Below are 18012 nucleotides of genomic sequence, written 5' to 3'. Positions count from 1 at the left end.
GGCAAGCGGCCCTCCCTCTGTAGCTTAGCAGTTAGGCCGTTTGAGTGGATGTCAGCCATCTCAAATACCTATTTCTTCTTCCTAGAAGACACTTGAGTGGCGGTTACTACACTAATGCGCTGCTCTGAAGCTCCCTTCAGGCCACAGAGCACCACGGGGTGACCGCAGCTGTGACGGGGTCAGGGCTAGTGGAGCAGGCAGCCCCCTCCAGACAAAAATCAGGCATGGAGCTGCCTGATCATCAAACCACTACCAAACCTTCCCTGATCAGGCAAACTATTCGTACTGCTGCTTAGAAAAGAGTCTCCAGCAAATTTATCCAGCAACTGAGAAGCATAAACCTGATTCAGTTTATAAACTTAAATTGTTAAATTAAATGGGTTAAATCAGGCAGTTTTAGCACCTCTAGCTACGATGTCTTCTGTAAAGTTAATTAACATGTATTACTTAAAACATTGTACTACATTGCATCTGCAATCTCAGTTAATCTTAAAACAAAAATAAGCTTCAGTAGCTTGAGAGAGTATTAATTTACAGAATATGCCTTTTAAAAGGCTTAGCACTATGGTGGGTGCTTCAAATCAATATCTTCAAATATTTGTTTCTTTAAATCGCTGATTGTGTCTCATTTAAAAAAACAGCAAAAAAAAAAAGAAAAAAAAAAAAGAAAAGGCTAAAAGCCAAGCTAAGATTAGTACAAAGCCACCTCTGACTTTACCTCCATTATGATAAATCCTCTTCATGTTCCTGGGGAGATCTAGGATGCTTGAATGCTCCAGAGTAGAAGTTATCTCCACTTACTCAAGAAACTATGCAATGTGTCTTCTGCACGGGGCCCCGCTGGGCTCTGACCCACAGTGCAGCTTTACTCCCTTCATCATCAATCAAGAAGGCTATTTGAACACCAAGGTGTACCGAGAGCTTTATTAACTCTGTCTCCACCAGAACAATTTTCTAAATATAGAGGTGCACCACATTTTTTTTTTTTCAGTAATTTTGGTTGTAAACAGAGAAACACAAAAGCCACAAGTGACTGCAAATGTTTTCATTCTAAATTTATGGGAGGCTATTTTTTCCCATGGCTTGTTTTTTGAAAGTGAGAAAGAGGGAATCGCTATAAAAAGCCACTCTTTCTTTCGGATCAACTTATGTACAAAATAATTCCATTGACATTATTCTGCATCCACTCTGTTGGTGCGCTTGAATAAAGGGTTTGATTCAGCCACTGCAGTTCACAAGGAGCTAAGAAAGCTTTCCTTGTGTAACCTTCTGTGTTTCAGCTGCTTCGGGGAACATGGGGGGTGCTTTAATTAGCTAAGTGAGTTGGATAGAGATATTGTGCTGATACTAGTTGCTTATGTATCATGTCTCAAGTCCAAATACAGTAATCTAATAACACCACAGGCAACCTATTTTCAGGCGGTTTGACAGCACAGAAAGAAGTCAGGAAGTCAAAGACTTTGATGCACTTTTAGGTAAAGGGCTTTGTGTGTTTTAAAAAGAAAGGGACATTGTATGTCTTTCACCGTTTCTAAAGATGCATTGTGCTGTGTGGAATGGATTTTGCTGTCCTTTGCACCAGCGTTACACCTAGGTAATTCCACCAACTTTAAAGAGGCTGTGCTTGACTTCTGCTGGTGTGGATGACAAGAGATTCAGCCCCCAAATCTAACATTCAGTACGTTCCCAACACAGAAGAGCGTAATTTGCGAGACACGTGGCCGTAGCGCTTTGTAGATTGGCTCTCTGCTGATGTATTGGCATAACACCATCCGTGCCTGCAGATTTACGCACACTCGTACAGAGTGGGGATCTGACTTTCTTCTGCACTTGAGTAAAGATGAAAACAGTTAGCCAGCTTCTAGGAGAGAGATTTGGCTACGATAATGTTTCTTGGCTTACTAAAATGGGCTACATTAATTTTACAATTATAAAATCTAAATACTAGGATTTGGTATGAGTGAAACCGCTAACATTTAAGGATTCTGGGCATTATTCTGAATAAACAGAAGCTTAAAGTCTGCATGGCAAAGCCAATCCTCTTTCGCACAGGGCGTTGCCTGAAAAAATACTGGGCAGGAATCCCTCCTCTGGGAGATATAACTACTAAACAGACTTTTTCCCAGGGGAGGGGATAGACAGATGGTTGCAAATCCTCTGGCTTCTTTCCCCAGGAGCCTTACTGCAGACTCCAGAGGACTCTGCTGGGAGGCAGGTTGAGCAGAGCTGCAAAGCTGCTCTGTAAGTAGCTGTGGAGCACAGCACACGCTGCCTGCGTCCTGCCCCGAGCAGAAGGGAAGCACGTGCCTCTGCTCCCTTCCCAGCTGTCCATCAACTTTTCTGTTACGCTGCAGAATCTGGCTCCGAGGAAACGCGTTTAAATTCATCCTATCCTCTGGTGGATAACAACAGCCGTGCCTGTGTTACCTTGCGCAGTAGAGTAAATAAGCACTGGAAGGCCAGCAATTACAGTTAAATGGAGGGCAACGTTTTTAGAAAGAAGAAAAAGCTTGCAGCTTCCTGGCTCGCAGTTTTGTATATTTCTCTACATTTATTACGCTGCTGAAATGTTCCCGAACACCAGAATGATGCAACACACGCTCTCTTGTCCCGCTGAAACTGTAGCTGGCGGAGAGCATAGCGGATGGAGCTCTAATCAAAGAAAACAAGAGTAGACATCGGATCTGATCAGGCAGTCTGGCTATTTTATAGCTATCCCGGCTCTTCAGGAAACAGATCTCTTTACAAACAGAACCTGTTAGAACGCAGACATTTTCTGACATACTAAAAGTCTGCGTTTGTTTGATCTTAACCAACAATCCGAATGTGTATCAACAGAAAGAAAGCACACATCTGCCACAACAGGCATGTTTACCATCATTTTAATGACACTATTAGATTCTGTTTGCCAGTGTTCACTTATTTCAGGCTTTTTATACAAAAAACATGTGAGATAAGTTTACCACCTGTGCACAGTGGAAACAACCCATTTAAATGAATTTTAACAGCCATACGTCGCATAGCTCAACAGTTTTCCTATGCGCACCACGATAATTGAGAGAGCATGATTATGCTTATGCTAATACACAGGGTTTTTGTATCCGTTCACGAGGTTTCTTTTCGTGTGAGACTAAACTAAGAATAATGACAAACAGAACTTTGCACGTGTGCAAAATATGCAAGCAGCCGCTAACGCCTGGCCACTTTAGGAAGTTTTTCAGGTGACAGCTGGGATTAGTCTTAAATGAGCACTGTGTCTTAAAAGTCCTCTGAAAACATCTACCCACCATGTTAAGCTCCTCTGGATTTAGACGTTTTAAGAAAGCTAAAGGGATTGTCTTTGAGGGCTTGATATTGTTCCCACTGATGTCACGGGGAATATTCAAAGTTGTATCTAGAAAGTATGTTTCAAATGTGCTTTTTTCCACAAAAAGTAAAAGAGCCTGAAGATATGGTAACAGCCTTGCATTTTGGATGCAACATATAATTCCTGATGCTGGATTTGTTAATATAAACACATGTATCTTCCTCACTCAGGTCCTCAATATGCTAATACTGAATCTCCTAGAATCTCAGGCATCGACTGCACCCTCCTGTGCAGCCAAAGACCAAAAAAAAGCTACTCAGACACAGAGAGCTTAGCTTCAAATCCCCAAGGGTGTTTAAATCTCATTGATAGGATATTTATAGTCTATTTATGTAACGTGTAAGTAGCACACTTTCTGGAAAGAGAACAGAAGAGAGGATTGTGTGTGATGTTGCTTAGATGTTGCTAGATGTTGTCCCCTGCAGAATCCAAGCGTTTTATGGAAATGAAAATTGGGATTACCAGTGCGCAGCACAGGCCTGTGCTGCTGCTCTGTGCAAGGGCTGTGCTAGACCCCCGGCAGCAGCTACGGTGCGAACTGCATACAGGGCACCTGCTCAATTTGGTGTGCAGCTAAGGAAGAAAAACACCTGCTCGCTGTTAAACTCTACATGGTTTTAGCACCAATTTTCCAAAGGAACTTCATTAGCTACAAAGCTGGTGTTCAGAATGCACATAAAACACTGACTGGGACTTTCACAGGAGAGCTGCGAGGGTTAAAACCAAAACTGAACAGAACAAAATTAAACAAAAAAAACTTCAGCTATAAATCAGCTTTTGGGATTTTTCAATTTTAACAGCTGAAGTTCCAGTATAAGCAATTCTGAGTTTAGATTTTTTTTCATTGCCAGAAAAACTCAATTAACTTTCAGTTTGCATTGAAACATTCTATGAGAACAACAACAACAACAACAACAACAACAAACAACAACAACAACAACAACAACAAACAACAACAACAACAACAACAACTTGTTATTTACACAAACACTGTTCATTGCAGCTAGGCTGAAGAATTATAGGGCTTTCTTTGCATGGCACTTTCAACGCTATTTCCTTAGTGCCTCCTGTTATCTTACATTCTTAGCAGATAACATCACTTCTGCATCCTGGAAAATAAGACGTGCTACCATCTTTTTATTTTTTCTGAAATAAAGCTTGTACAAATTGCAAAATGGAATTGGAGAACTTTGTTAAGAGTCTTAATTAAAGCTGTGAATCTTAAAAGCAGTAAAAAAAAATCAAATGTACGCTGCAAACAAAGCATACACCTCCCTTGCAAGAAGTGCTTTTTATTACTGCTATTGAGCATAACGAATGCTCAATAGGAGGTTACATTTAGAAATAGAACTGCAAATCATAGCATTATTCAGCATCTCAGGCTGTGACAAATGTCAAAGGCACCCATTCAACAAAGCATTTAAGTGCACAGTTAGGCACATATCTAAGTACCCCTGAGCTATGTGAAAATGAATTAAAACAAGGTTTGAGCATGTACTTATATTTGAGCTCAGTGTTAAGCATAATGTTGAACTAAGGTCTGTAACATTTCCATTTTCTAAACAGTCAGTAAGCCACTGAGTATTTAAGCATCTTCTTTGATTTTTCACAGGCGGGTAATTAATTTTTTTTTCTTCAAGCTATTTTAAGTTATTTTTATAAGGAGAATTTTATATGCACTTCACTGAGCAAGTTCAGCAAGCTGGGCTGTGACGCATGGCTTGTGTAAACCAGGTGCTCTTATTTGCCTGCTTTCTGTGAAGGCAGGTTTCATTAGGAAGCTGGACTGCTCATCAGCACTTCCCATGCAGCAATTATAATTTTGCAGTTCATCTCACAGACCATTGTAACTGGGAGGACAACTAATACCATGGCCAAACTCATCAGTGCTCTGACATTTTGGCTACATAACAGCATTCTGACAGTATTGGCAACTTTTTCACGACAGGTCATGCTCAACCACGCTAAGCAGAACTCATAACTACTAAAGCAACCCTTCACAGAACGAGTATCCTACAGCTTTCTGCTGCTGTGTAGAACCTGAAACGAATACATGCAAACAGTATAGCATGATACTTTGCATATTTTTAAGGTTAATAAATGTTTTAAACCGGGGAATATAATTTCTGCACACGGAAGATGTGATGTACAGGTGTTTGGTGGACAGTGTCTTTCTCCTGTCTCCTTTCTCTTTCTCCTTTCTTCCTCTCTCTTTCCAAGAAACATAAAATGTTTTGGTTTATGGAGATGTGATTCTGGTCTCTTACCCTAACTTCTAACTTAACTAGTTTTATTATCTTACATACAGAGAAATTAAACTGTTGTGGAAAGAAATCTATCTAAGGAATCTATTGAAATCCTCAATAAGAGAGGTCATAGTATAATAAACACTACTGTTGTGTCAGAACTCTTTCCTTAATAGCAACATAGACAATAAATAGAAAGAGAAGAGAAGCAAAGGCAAAGGGAACTGACGTGAAATGCCCAAGTTTGGGATAGGGACCCAGGATGTCCGCATGTCTAGATTCATCCATTAGATGAACTTACACCAACTTAAATTGTGCACTCAAGTTTAGAGAGTTTCAAAGACCAGAATGGGAAACACATCAAAATGAGAGGCACCCCATGCTTCAAACTGAGAAGGAAGGATATTTCTCCTCTCCACTGCAGATGCGTGACCCTTGGTGACTTGCTCCCTTTCCGTTTGCCTTCGTGTTCCCTTTCTCTTTCTGTTTCTCTTTGCCAAAACACTTTTTTTTAAAAAAAATCTAGAATAGGTCATTGCTCTTTTCTATACTTTGCACCACGAATTGAAAGTGCACAAAGGTCTATCACGCTGACAGTTGCCAATGTACCTTGTAGAAGTATAGGCTCTAGTCATCCATTTCATCTCTTAGAGTAAAAAGCCTGTGTGTCCTCAATTAGAAGAATAGCCCTACGACTTGGATATTCTGGAAGTTTTGTAATACATTTGAATATAGACTAGATGCGTGTAAATCATAAGGAATAAATTTAATCCCACTGGCAGTTTTATAGTAGACTGGCAGTTTAACTTGTACAGATGCCACCTATATGTACAATTTGTGCAATACTGAACCGACTGCTGACTCAATGTAAAGTACTGATTAGGAAGATCAGTGTAAATGTGTTCACAGGAACCTCATGGTGAAGACATGGGTGGAAGCACAGATTCCACGCATACAGTGATGGATCCTAGTTTAAATGTAAGACCAAGTGTACCATCACAGAATGGCCAACGGCCCATTCTTAAACAATGTTGGGAAGGGGAGGTGGGAATTGTCACCACTTGCCATTGGGAAACCCTTTCTCTTTGTGGACTTATCCTGCAGGAAAAACAGTCTGGAGGAGACCAGGGATCAGGATCCCCAAGCCTCAAGTGTTCCTCTTGCAGAGAGCATTTAAGTCCAGGTCCATGCAAAGTACAGAGGTAAACCAAATACCATCAGAGAGTGAGGAACGTAAAAGTATAAGGAGGTATCTGTTCAAAACAGGCAGAAGAGAAAGAACTGTTTTCCGTTTTATTGTGTTTTCCAGTAACAGTGTATGACTGGAAAAAATAAAGGAAAGGAAAGGAAAGGAAAGGAAAGGAAAGGAAAGGAAAGGAAAGGAAAGGAAAGGAAAGGAAAGAAAAGAAAAGAAAAGAAAAGAAAAGAAAAGAAAAGAAAAGAAAAGAAAAGAAAAGAAAAGAAAAGAAAAGAAAAGAAAAGAAAAGAAAAGAAAAGAAAAGAAAGAAAAGCCACAGAGAAAATAAGGCCAGAAAGGTGAAATCAAAGTATTCTTTATGGGTTTTTTCCTACAACCATTATATAGAGTAGGATGAACCTGTTTAAGGCTTTGCTGGTGCTTCCAACTGTACTCAGTGCTTGTGCTTCTTTCAGCTAAAACAGCTACTTACTTCTTACAGGATTTTTGTTGTCGATTACTCTAAGACACTCATCTGTATCATGAGGAGACTTTCCTCCTCCACACTTCCCATATGTTTACCATAAAAAGAGAAAAATAAAGGTTTATGTTCTCCCCACTCTGATTCAGCGTGTCCCAGACATCCGCAAGTGGTTCCCTTCTGCTGCAAAATGAACTTGATCTCTGCCACTCCTGAGTCCAAGCAAGACGTTAAACACTAAAATCTGCCCACTGGTTTTTCACTGAAATCAGCAAGCCCTAGTATCTGGCTCTCTGAGAGTAGAAGAGCTCTGACTCATGCAGTTCACACAGAGCCAGCTTTGGTCATAACAAAACACATGTCTAGAACAAATCCATATCTGGGTCTGCAGTAAAAAAGACCCTTTTCATAATCAATGTGAACCATAAAAGCACTGAGTCTAGAGTAAGTTTAGACTCGGAGCTGAATCTAGATTCAGGTAAAGAGTCTTGGCACATCTCTCCTTGTAATGAGGAAATCTGGGAGATGGAAGGCAAAGCTGAATCTGCTCCACATAGTGCAATTCAAATGCCATGTAAAACTTGGACTGGAAAAAATCATAACTCTTTTTTTTTCCCTAAAATAAATTGAGATATGCATTCTTTTCAGTCATATGTTTTCTCCTATGACAGCACACAACAGCTGGATTATTCCAGACAACCCTTTCGTAATATGTTCATGTTTTTTATTAAAGAAAGCAATATCAGGAGTAAGTTTTTGGGAGAAAAAATGGAATCAAGTGACCTACAATCTACCAAAAAAGACAAAAAAAGGAGGAAAGGGGAGGAAAAGAATCCTATAAAAGCTAAAGCCTATCCACATTCTCCCCTCTGTATTTATCCAGTCATGTTTTTCTGTGTCCCTTTATTCTATATTAGTTTCTTCCTAACTTTCCATATTCTACAAAACGTCTGCCCCATTTCACCCTAAGTTTTTTTCCCCTCCTTCTTTAGAGAACCTTAATGGCCTTTTTTAACAGTGCCTGGCATATGTTGAAAGGTATCTTCTAAGATTTCATTTTTGATAGCTCAAAAATGTATGTCTTGCTAAGACTACAAAGCAAGCTAATGGTTTTAAAAGCACAGCGATGAAAAGCCTGGCAGGGGAGTCCGTGCTAACTACATATATGGATCACGGAAGAGGGTACAAGAGGTCATTTTTCCTTTTTTTTTTTTCTCCTTTTTTTTTTCTCCTTTTTTTGAGGTACAGGATCAGGTCGCATTGGTTACAGCCAATTGCACAGTGGCATTCTTTGCCATTCATGCTCGCCCGAATCCTTAATTACAGGCTGCACAACCAGAGCCGGAGCGAGAAGTCGCGGCCCGGTATTGTTCCACGGTGAGTGCTTCGCAAAAAGGCAGCAATCTGATACTTTGTCACAGTTTGCAAACAGTGTGGCTGAACCACCTGAGAGGGTCACATTTTTACATTCTGAGACAATTTATTAGTAACGGTGCTTGTCACTTGGAAATCCCCCTAAAGCTCCTTTCTTTGCGTAGGCTGTTTGAAGGAGGCATTCGTTCAGCTGTGGTTTAAACAAGAGGCAAATAAAATACACTGTCCACCCACTCTTAAGTAATTTACAAGGGAGCAGAGGATCCTTATCCTTTTCTTAGAAGCTGTCTGGTAAGAGCTTCAAAACTCAGTGACAGACCCCTCAAATAGAGAAAAGACAAAAAAAAAAAATCCTGCTTGAAAGATTCTTTCATGTCTAGAACCAGATGGGCCTGATGCAAACTTGATTCATGTTTATATATATATATATAGATAGATACACACACACACACACACGTGCATATGCATATATATATACACATACACATATATACATATATACATAAAATCTCCCATAGACTTAAAGGGATGAAAGAGAAGTCATATATGTTTTCCACATATCATTTATGTGCTAAGCACTACCTAGATGCAACATGCTGTAAAAACCAGAGAAAAATGTGTCTTGCACCAGGGACCTTCCTGTAATGGTCATTTGGAGCATTTTACTCAGCTTTTATTTTCGTTTCAATTAAACAAGGCAAAAAGCATACATAGTAATGCCACCATACAAGGACACTTTCATAAAACGCAGTTTGATTCTTGATACAACCCCTTCAAAAATGCCACGGAAACTTGAACTAGTTGATGCTCCTAGAACGTCTGGGTACATCAAAGCAAGCTCGGAGGGAAAAGACTCTGCAGTTAATAAGAGTACTCCTGGGGTTTTGAAAGAAGTTTAAGATCCACTCTTATGCGTGTAAGCTGTTATTAAGTGTGTGCTAAGATGTTCCCTCTGATTCTGCAACCTTTGCTCAATTAAAGTAGCCTTATTAAGAGAAACAAATCTACTGAAATTAATATTCCAGACCTGCGATGCCTGATTGTATATTAGAGTCCTCTGAAGTCAAGCAAGCATTTGTCCAGGTAAAGGTTACTCTGTGCATGTAAGTATATTTCCCTGATGGGCCTTCCATTTCTTTACAGTGTATGAAAATATGCCCTATGTGCTAGAAATATTTCAAAGGCCAACTGCTTTTTCACATTGTTACAAAGAATTTAAGGAAATAAATTTTTCCCCTTTTTGAAGAACACACCAAAAAAAGGACAAAAGGCCTTTACCTGATATAATTTTGGCCAAGTTCTTTCCTGGAAATATTATCTCCATAGTAATTTATCTGTTTATTAAATCAAGCATATTTTTCTTTTCATGTTCTTCTGGCTTCCATTCAGGAATTTATCATTTTATAACTTCTGTTTTTATGACAAGACACAAGGTATTACCATCCAGGCAACATTACACTGGCCTTGCTCATAACCACGCTATTTAACACAGCTTTTTGAGCTTCTCACATTCACTGATGATCATATGGGTGATTTGAAAACGGTGAACAAAGGAACTTAAGGTAAGGACTGTAACACACAAATTCAACAAAAGGGAAACACAACTTCTAAGAAGCGATAGAATTTCAAAGTACATTTTGAAAGAAAATATTATCAGCAACTTTAGCTCTGTATTACATTTCACAGAAGGACAAAAAATCAACTTTTAAATGGAAAGTCAAAAGAAGGAGAGGAGAACAAACAACAAATATGACACTCGTTTTCTCCAAATGCTTTCTCTCTTCATGTTTACATCTAATGAATTTTACAACACAATTTTCCTCCTTTATAAATGTATCCTTTTTAAAAATATGACAGAAGTATCTTTTTCTAAAAAAAATAGGTATTCATCTAATACATATTTTTATTAGAGTCAAGGGAGTGGGCAGTTTGCACCAGGTAAGTTTTTCATTTAGAAACAATGTTAAAAGTAATCTAATTTAAAAATAAGTAAAATCCATACATGAGGTTCAAATTCTTCATCAGATATACTGAGATACACCGGAGAGATACAAGACTAGAACTGACAAGCCTGGTCAGAGGTAGGTTTGCCTTTTCTTCTGTCTTTTCCAGGCATAGTTCATTTGTTCACGCCTGTCTTCTACTGTCTGAAAGAACAAAGAAACAAGCCATGGTGCCTCTGTTACCCTAGGCCTGATCAATGCCATGTACAAGAAGTAAACCTATAATGCTGCTGAAATAATGATGCTTGTGCACCTTGTAATAATGACATCGGCCCTGGGATACTCAATGGAACTGCTCTGATGAGCAGTCATAACTGATACCCCGAGCCTGGGTTTTGTTTTTTTCCCTGCATGGATGTATTTAGGGCTCTATAACTGAGATCAGCATCCTGGAGTTCTACCTCGTGTCTTGATAATTAATAATAACAATAATGATATATATTATATATAATAACATATTATTATTATATGATAATAATAATAATAAAATAGTGAGAAAACTTTTAAAATAGGAGATATTTAGAATGTTGAAAGTATTCTTTATTATTTTAGCAACCTATTAAAGGCCAATAGTGGGGTTAAATCCTTGATTCAGCTTTCTCTTAGCATGGTGCTTCCTGAGAGATCAGAAAACACTTGAATGATGGGGGTGTGGGAGGAAAGGAAGGTTTTCGTGTGCAGTACTGAGCTTCCTCTCTGCTCATAAGCAGCAAGGCTAACCTCCCCTATCGGCAACAATAATTTAGTGTAGCATTGATTTGGTTACAGATGTATCTTTAACTAAAGAAAAGATTCCACAGTGACTTTTGTATAACATTTTCTTCTTTTTTTTCTCCCTGTTCAAATGGATGTGTTTTCAGTCTGATGTATTCCTCAGCCCACCCTGTGTTTTTGAGCTGACTACAAGAGTGAAACACTATTTAAAACGTAATCAGGTTTAATCTTTTTCCCTGAAAGTCAATGGGAGTTTTGCCATTGGCTTGAACTGTTTTTCAAGGTACCGCAGAAGAGGAGAGCACTTGCTATTTGATTTGGACTATAAGTGGTGATATAATCCAGAGTTCTTGGTATACCCAGCTCTGAACCTGCTTGATTCAGGTAAGCAATCAGACAAGCTGCAGGAAACCACAGATTCATGGCAGCTGAGATATGCATGGAGCACATTGTAATGGTGATGAGAAAGCAAACTGTGATCCTGTGTGAGTAGAAATGCAAGACTGTGTCTACTGTGATGAAGAAGGCAAGGAGTTAGTTCATGCCCCCACCAAAACTTGTTTGTACAAATATTTCTATAGTAATTCTATTATATCATTCAGATATAAGCCATGTCTAGGATCTTTAGTATTACATAATAAATTGTCTACACATCCAAATGTATTCAGTTATACAGAAACTTTAAAGTAAATACACCAGTTCTCTGGTTGTTTTCACATGCAAAAAGGGATGCTTTCTATTTATAGAATAATTATGGATTCATAGTTACAAAAAGACCCCAAAACCCCCAAAATAAAACTTGAAAATGATATGACTTGTCCTCATTTATTACCTCTCAGCTACTTCCAGATACAGTTAGTATGGTGTACATATATATACATATATATATGTATGTGTATGTATGTGTGTTTATTTATTTATTTATTTATATTTTTATATTTCAAGTGCAGAAATCTTTGCCTAGAATTTGAATATTAAACTTTTTTTTCTTTTTAGTTCGTGTTATGGTTGCTAAAAAGGCAGCAAATTTTCAGTAAGGTAGCAACAGCACGTACGGGTGCACAAGATATGAATGAATCCTTTTTTGGTACTAAAAATCTATCTGTCTGCATAGAAAATAGTCAAAGACAGACAGATAAAAGGAAACACACTCCGCAAATATTTTACTGTTCACAGTAACAGTACATTTAACTAAAGCTTTAATTGAAACCAAACTTTTAATTGAAACAATATAGTCTTGGTAAGGTACTGTCTTTTAATTTCCTAGTCACAGTTACATTAGATGGTCATTGCCTCAAACTCTAAATAAAATTCTGTGGTACGAACATAGTTAGTGTAATATGCAATTTCTCTATTTAATCACATCTGACGTAAGCTCAGGCAAGTTCCCTTGTAATATTTTGCCACCAGTACTTTAGATGGAAAATGCATTATTTGACAACTTTTTTCTGTTTGTTGTACTAAGACATCACTTAGGGCATCTCACATACTGCAAGTACATTGCCAGTATATCTTAAATATGCCAGACATGAAAGTATTTGGAAATTGTTTATTAATCTAAGCACATATGGGACTTTCATTTCCACTATTTCCTGCTAAAGTGGTATCTAGCCTTAAACAGATATGACTTTTGCTTCTCCAAGTGGGTTCAACCACAAACTACCAAACTCATTTCCATGTCATAGCAAGCTGGTCTTTTTATTTTTCACATATGTTTTCAATTTCATCATGAATAGTTCCAACTTATTTATAAAATTTTCTTTTTTGCTTATTCGTCTAAAAAATAAAGACTGCAGAATGTGTTATATTAAAACTTTGGCCTTGGTAGCTGCTGATACTTTTTTTAGAAGAGTGATTGGAGTAAATGCAGCAGTAGATACTATAGTGATTTATAAGCAAATTTCCCGTACACAGCACAGTAAGTAAAAAGCATTTCTGTTGAACTCTGGATGTTGCTTCCATTTTTATGATATTTCATTTACTTTATGTCTTATTCATGGCTGTGGCAGCAATCTATGTTTCTTTTCCATATATCTAGCAACTGTTTGGTATATAAAATAAATTGTCTACATTATGCTTTAGGAACATATTTGATTTCAATGATTATTCATTTGTTTATTTATCTACTTATTTTAATGCTAAGTTGACATTCTGTTCTATTACAACAAAGTACCTCTAGAACAACTTTTTCAGCACTGAGTGTTTTATTCTGGCTGTTCAGCACTCTGATTTGAGCAGGACTGAGTTCTGTGTCCTTCCGTGAAGGGCATACTCTGAGCAACAGTGTGAAGAGCTGTGCTCTCTCACGTGCAGACACACCAGTATTTCATGTATCTCTAGGCAAATTCCTAAGCATTAATGAGTTAGCTGTCAAATTATGATGTAGCTTTCCACTCATCTAAAAAAAAAAGTTTTTTTATACTATTTGATAAGTGCTTTTATTCTGTTGCCACCATATTTCCTCTCATTTATTCCTCCATTTTTCATTATTTCCACTTTCCAGTAAAGCAAGAGTCATGCGAGGGGGATGGATTATTATGAAGAAACATTTTTTTTTCAATGTTTAGGACACTTTAAACTGTTTTCAATTATAAGGAGGGAGCTACCATGCAGTATTCCAATACCATGTATGTTTACAATAAGCAGAAATAGTAAACTTTTATCTAATACTTTTTGCTGCTGGCGAAAAAGAACTTTAAGAGAGAGGCGCTTCAAGATGAACTGTTACCACCGAAGAAGAAACTGTGCAGCTAACTTCCTTTTAATTGAAGCCACGTTGCCTCTGATGTCTCAGAGACTGTTTCCTCTACAGACCGACATTTCTAATGAGTTTAGAGAAAAGAGTTACTGGAAGTTTTCCTTCATCATGAAAGATAAAGTTATTAATATGGAGTTTGATGCTGCTTTCCATGAAATCCTACTTATTTGCAGCTTCCAAGTGTGAACAAGAAAACAAACACGCAGGGGTGAATGTAGATTAGACTTTAGAACTGGGGTCAGATTGGGCAACACAGATGGATGTTGGCACAATTCCACTTGAGCCAACACAGATCCTTCTGAGATGAAATCACAGCAGTTTTCAGAAAAATATGCTTTGTATAAAGGACCTGTCCTAGTAGGATAAAGCTAAATAACATGGGATGAAAGTCTCTCTTATATTTCAGCAAGAAAATTTTCCTTGAGATGCTCAGATTTGTGAGGCTTTACATCAGGAGAGACAACAGCTTACGTATCCGCGCTTCCTGGAAAACCCAGGTCTTTCATTTCTAGTAGGTATCCAATGCTGAGAAGAACAGCTTGTGTTGTTTTAAATGTAACCTCAGAAACACTCACAGAAAACCAGATTAAGGCTGTATTTTTCTCTTTCCAGTGATGATTTAGCTGTGCTTAGGGGGAAATGTTATTTGTTATTATGAAGATATATTCTCTGCATTCAGTGAAGCCACAAATGCCTTCCTCTGAAGAACTTCAGAAAATTTTGGGAGAGATTGCATATAAATTTACTCACCTGACTTGGTCTGCTGTATGGAGCGTGTGTGCATTTAAGGGTTTGACTAGCTGTTTGCTCTAGCTCCCTTCCCTACCAGTTTCATCCCATACTTCTAGTCCTCTTTTTCTTTTTTGTCCCCAAAACTGCATCAATCCATTTCACTTTCCTTCTATTTTCTTTCCTACTTAAATATGCTGCCGTAATAATAGGAATGCACTGTATTCACTGCTACAGTGTTCTTCCCACTTACGTGATGACCACTCAGATTATGTCTAGTCCCTTTCTCAGCTCTCTGCAGCACAGTAATAGAGGTACTCTGCATTTACACAGCGTAGTGATGCAGATACTTTAGTTTTGGTTAGCTGGCAGCACTGTGATTCAGAAAAAGAAAGAAAAAAAACAGTCTTATTCAGAAAAACACTTGCATACTCACTTAAACACCTGCTTAACTTAACTGAAATCGAATAACGTAAGTACATCTGTAAACTGAGCATATGCCTAAGTGCTTTCCAGAATAGAACATGTGAATTTCCGTGACATTGGGATGTCATCTTTCTTTATCATCATGTTTTAAACAACTAGTGCGTAAACCACAAGACAGATCTCTCCTTAACTAGAAGATACGGGAACACTTGAAAGGTAATTAGGCAAACTGTTTATAACAACCAGCTCTAAAGGAAAGCTTAGATTTGTAAACCATTGTAAACTACAATGTCACTGAATTCTCAGATTGCAATGATTAACAGCACAGTTATTTGTAAACAGGATGGATGATCAAACCCTTACAAAAATAGAGTGAAGCAAGCTTATTTTTGATTAGTACACAATCTTTTTAAACATTATTCATTTGGAAAATTTAAAACATATTCACAATTTTGAGAACCTGAGTCTGGCAAGTAATTTGCAAAAGCTTGCTTCTCTATATATCCTTCCACCTCTGTCTATTGATGAAGAGGTCATGAAATTCTCATGCTTTCCCTAATTCAAAAAAGTTCACAATTTTTTTCAGGAAATAAGCCGGGTCTGTAGTTCATTTGTGAACAGTTCATTTTGAAGATCTTCAGTTCATCACGTGGCACTTTTTCTGTTCCAGGTGATTTATGATACGGTATGTACCTAACAAATGCAATGTGAAATATGAAGACTATGAATCTTATATATGACTGGAAATAGGTTCTCGGTAAATATAAGAGTTCTCAAACTTAGGGTAAGATTGCAACAGGCTTTTTTGGACTGCCAAAGTAGAACAGGAATACCTCATCAATAAAGTACATCCCCCTTATCACCCTTCTTAAAACCCTCAACGTATCTGTGCACGCATGGGAACACAGACTGCTTTCTCACTGTGCTGTTGAGTGCAAACATTTTGAGGAAGCAGATACTGTTCTGTTTTGCTGTGTGTGACTAGGGTCAAAGAGCTGCCAGTGTTATCTCAAAGACGGCAAAAGCTGTGAATTTATGCTCTTACATAGTGACCTGTTCAAAGCAGGTAGCCTGGCACGGGACTACTCTATGGTAGAAAGAAAACAAAAGAAATAGATGCATTGAATACAGAAGAAAAAATGATAGGAATATGTTGTTAATAAAGAAAACCACAATATCAAGACTGAAGAAAAGACTGATGCGCAGCCCATAGAAATCAATAGGATTCTTTATTTTGACTTCAGTGAATTTTGGTAAAGATCCTTGGAAGAAAGCCAGAAAGAGCTGGATCTATGGAAGAGAGGGAGAACAACCCAGGAATCAGAATACGAGGCTGTGAGTCAGGCTATCTAGACGAATCTCCTGCTTTGCCATAGACTTTCTTAGGTCACTAGGGTGTATCTAAATGCATAAAGCGTAGTACAGTGCAGATATAAATGAGCTACTTGAGTCTGTGGCAGCTCTGAAATCCAGTATAATATTAGGGCACCACTTGATGGAGCATGACAGGGGGATGACACAACTCTATTGCTTTCAGAGTTGAGCTATTCTCTCTGTATAAGACTATGATGCTTCGTATGGACATACCACCTTGTCTGGTGATCTCAGATACGTCTGGATCAGTCTTCACTGTGCAGTGTGAGCATGCCCATAGTGTCTCTCTAGAAACTGCCAGATAGGGCTGTGGTGAGGGTCAAGCAGTTATGGAAGAATTCAAGGATATGGTCACGAAGACCATCTGAAAAGATGTATTGTGAAAATATATATATATATACATACATATATATATATATATATATACACACACTATATATATATATATACACATCTCTTTTGGTCACAGAGGAAGGAGAAACAGGCCTCCAATACTATAAGGAGGGCAAGTTTACAGCTGAATTTGGTGACATTACAACCAGATTTCTGTCAGGTATTATGAGGTGCAAATCCGATTGGATTCAAAGCAGGGCTTTGTTCCTTTCTCATCAGACTTCTCTATCAGACTTAGAGGAGAAATGGAAGGTTTCTATACAGAACTTCAAAAAGGTCAAAAATTAGGCACATTTCTGGTAATTATTTAGGTGAATGTATTTGATTTTTTTTCTGTTCTTTGCTGTAAAAGAATTTGGAGTAGTAAAAAAAAAAAAAAAGTTGATTTCCACTCTTTGCCTATTATCGATGTTGGTTTCTTCTTAACTTTCCTGGAGCATCTATGTGTAGCAGCAGCGTGGTCACAACCCTGACAGTTATAACTCTCTGCACTGATTGTACAGAACTGTCAAAAGAAAGATGTCTTTTAGGCGGCTACATATACTAGAATAGAGACATGGATCATAGGATATTTATAAGAGTGAACAGGTCTGATAGGAGGTTCTAAACAGAGGCCAAAAAGGCTATCAGAGTCTAATCACCCACAAAGAAGATTTAGATTAAGGCTATTCCATGAAGGAAAATCCTGCCTGCACTGATCCCTAAAAAGTATGAAAATAATTAAATACAATTTTAAAAAGAGATATTTGCAACAGAATCTGATTATTTTAACATTGCCTTGAAGCTTATTGAACATAAAAAAACTGATTGCTTTATAGTCTGTTAGTTTTCTCCTTAGCATTTTAAAATCATAGAACTTCTATCAAAATGACAGAGACAAAAAGAAGAACGTTAAAAAGGAACCTACTATCCACCTACCAACAAAATAATGAACTGTATACGTACACATGTATGTATTGAAGAAAAGACT

The 18012-nt window shown here is 37.9% G+C and overlaps 1 protein-coding gene across 3 annotated transcripts in view; it reads right to left on the bottom strand.

The window, feature by feature from the left end:
- The window catches only part of SEMA3A (semaphorin 3A), a 330745-nt gene that overhangs the window by 286280 nt on the left and 26453 nt on the right, over positions 1 to 18012 (bottom strand). Inside the window, exon 1 of one of the 3 annotated variants that reach the window (XM_068920525.1) lies at positions 719 to 823. The exons of 1 other annotated variant lie outside the window; for it this stretch is intronic. The gene's annotated coding sequence lies outside the window, so the exon portion shown is untranslated. Of the gene's footprint in view, positions 1 to 718; positions 824 to 18012 lie in introns of those variants that run through there. One more of the 3 variants, XM_068920690.1, reaches the window with a different exon arrangement.

This window comes from Struthio camelus, chromosome 1 (genome assembly GCF_040807025.1).
Source record: "Struthio camelus isolate bStrCam1 chromosome 1, bStrCam1.hap1, whole genome shotgun sequence".
Lineage (NCBI taxonomy): Eukaryota > Metazoa > Chordata > Aves > Struthioniformes > Struthionidae > Struthio > Struthio camelus.
The sequence above is the reverse complement of the archived record's forward strand: the minus strand, read 5'-3'. Positions and strand labels throughout refer to the sequence as shown.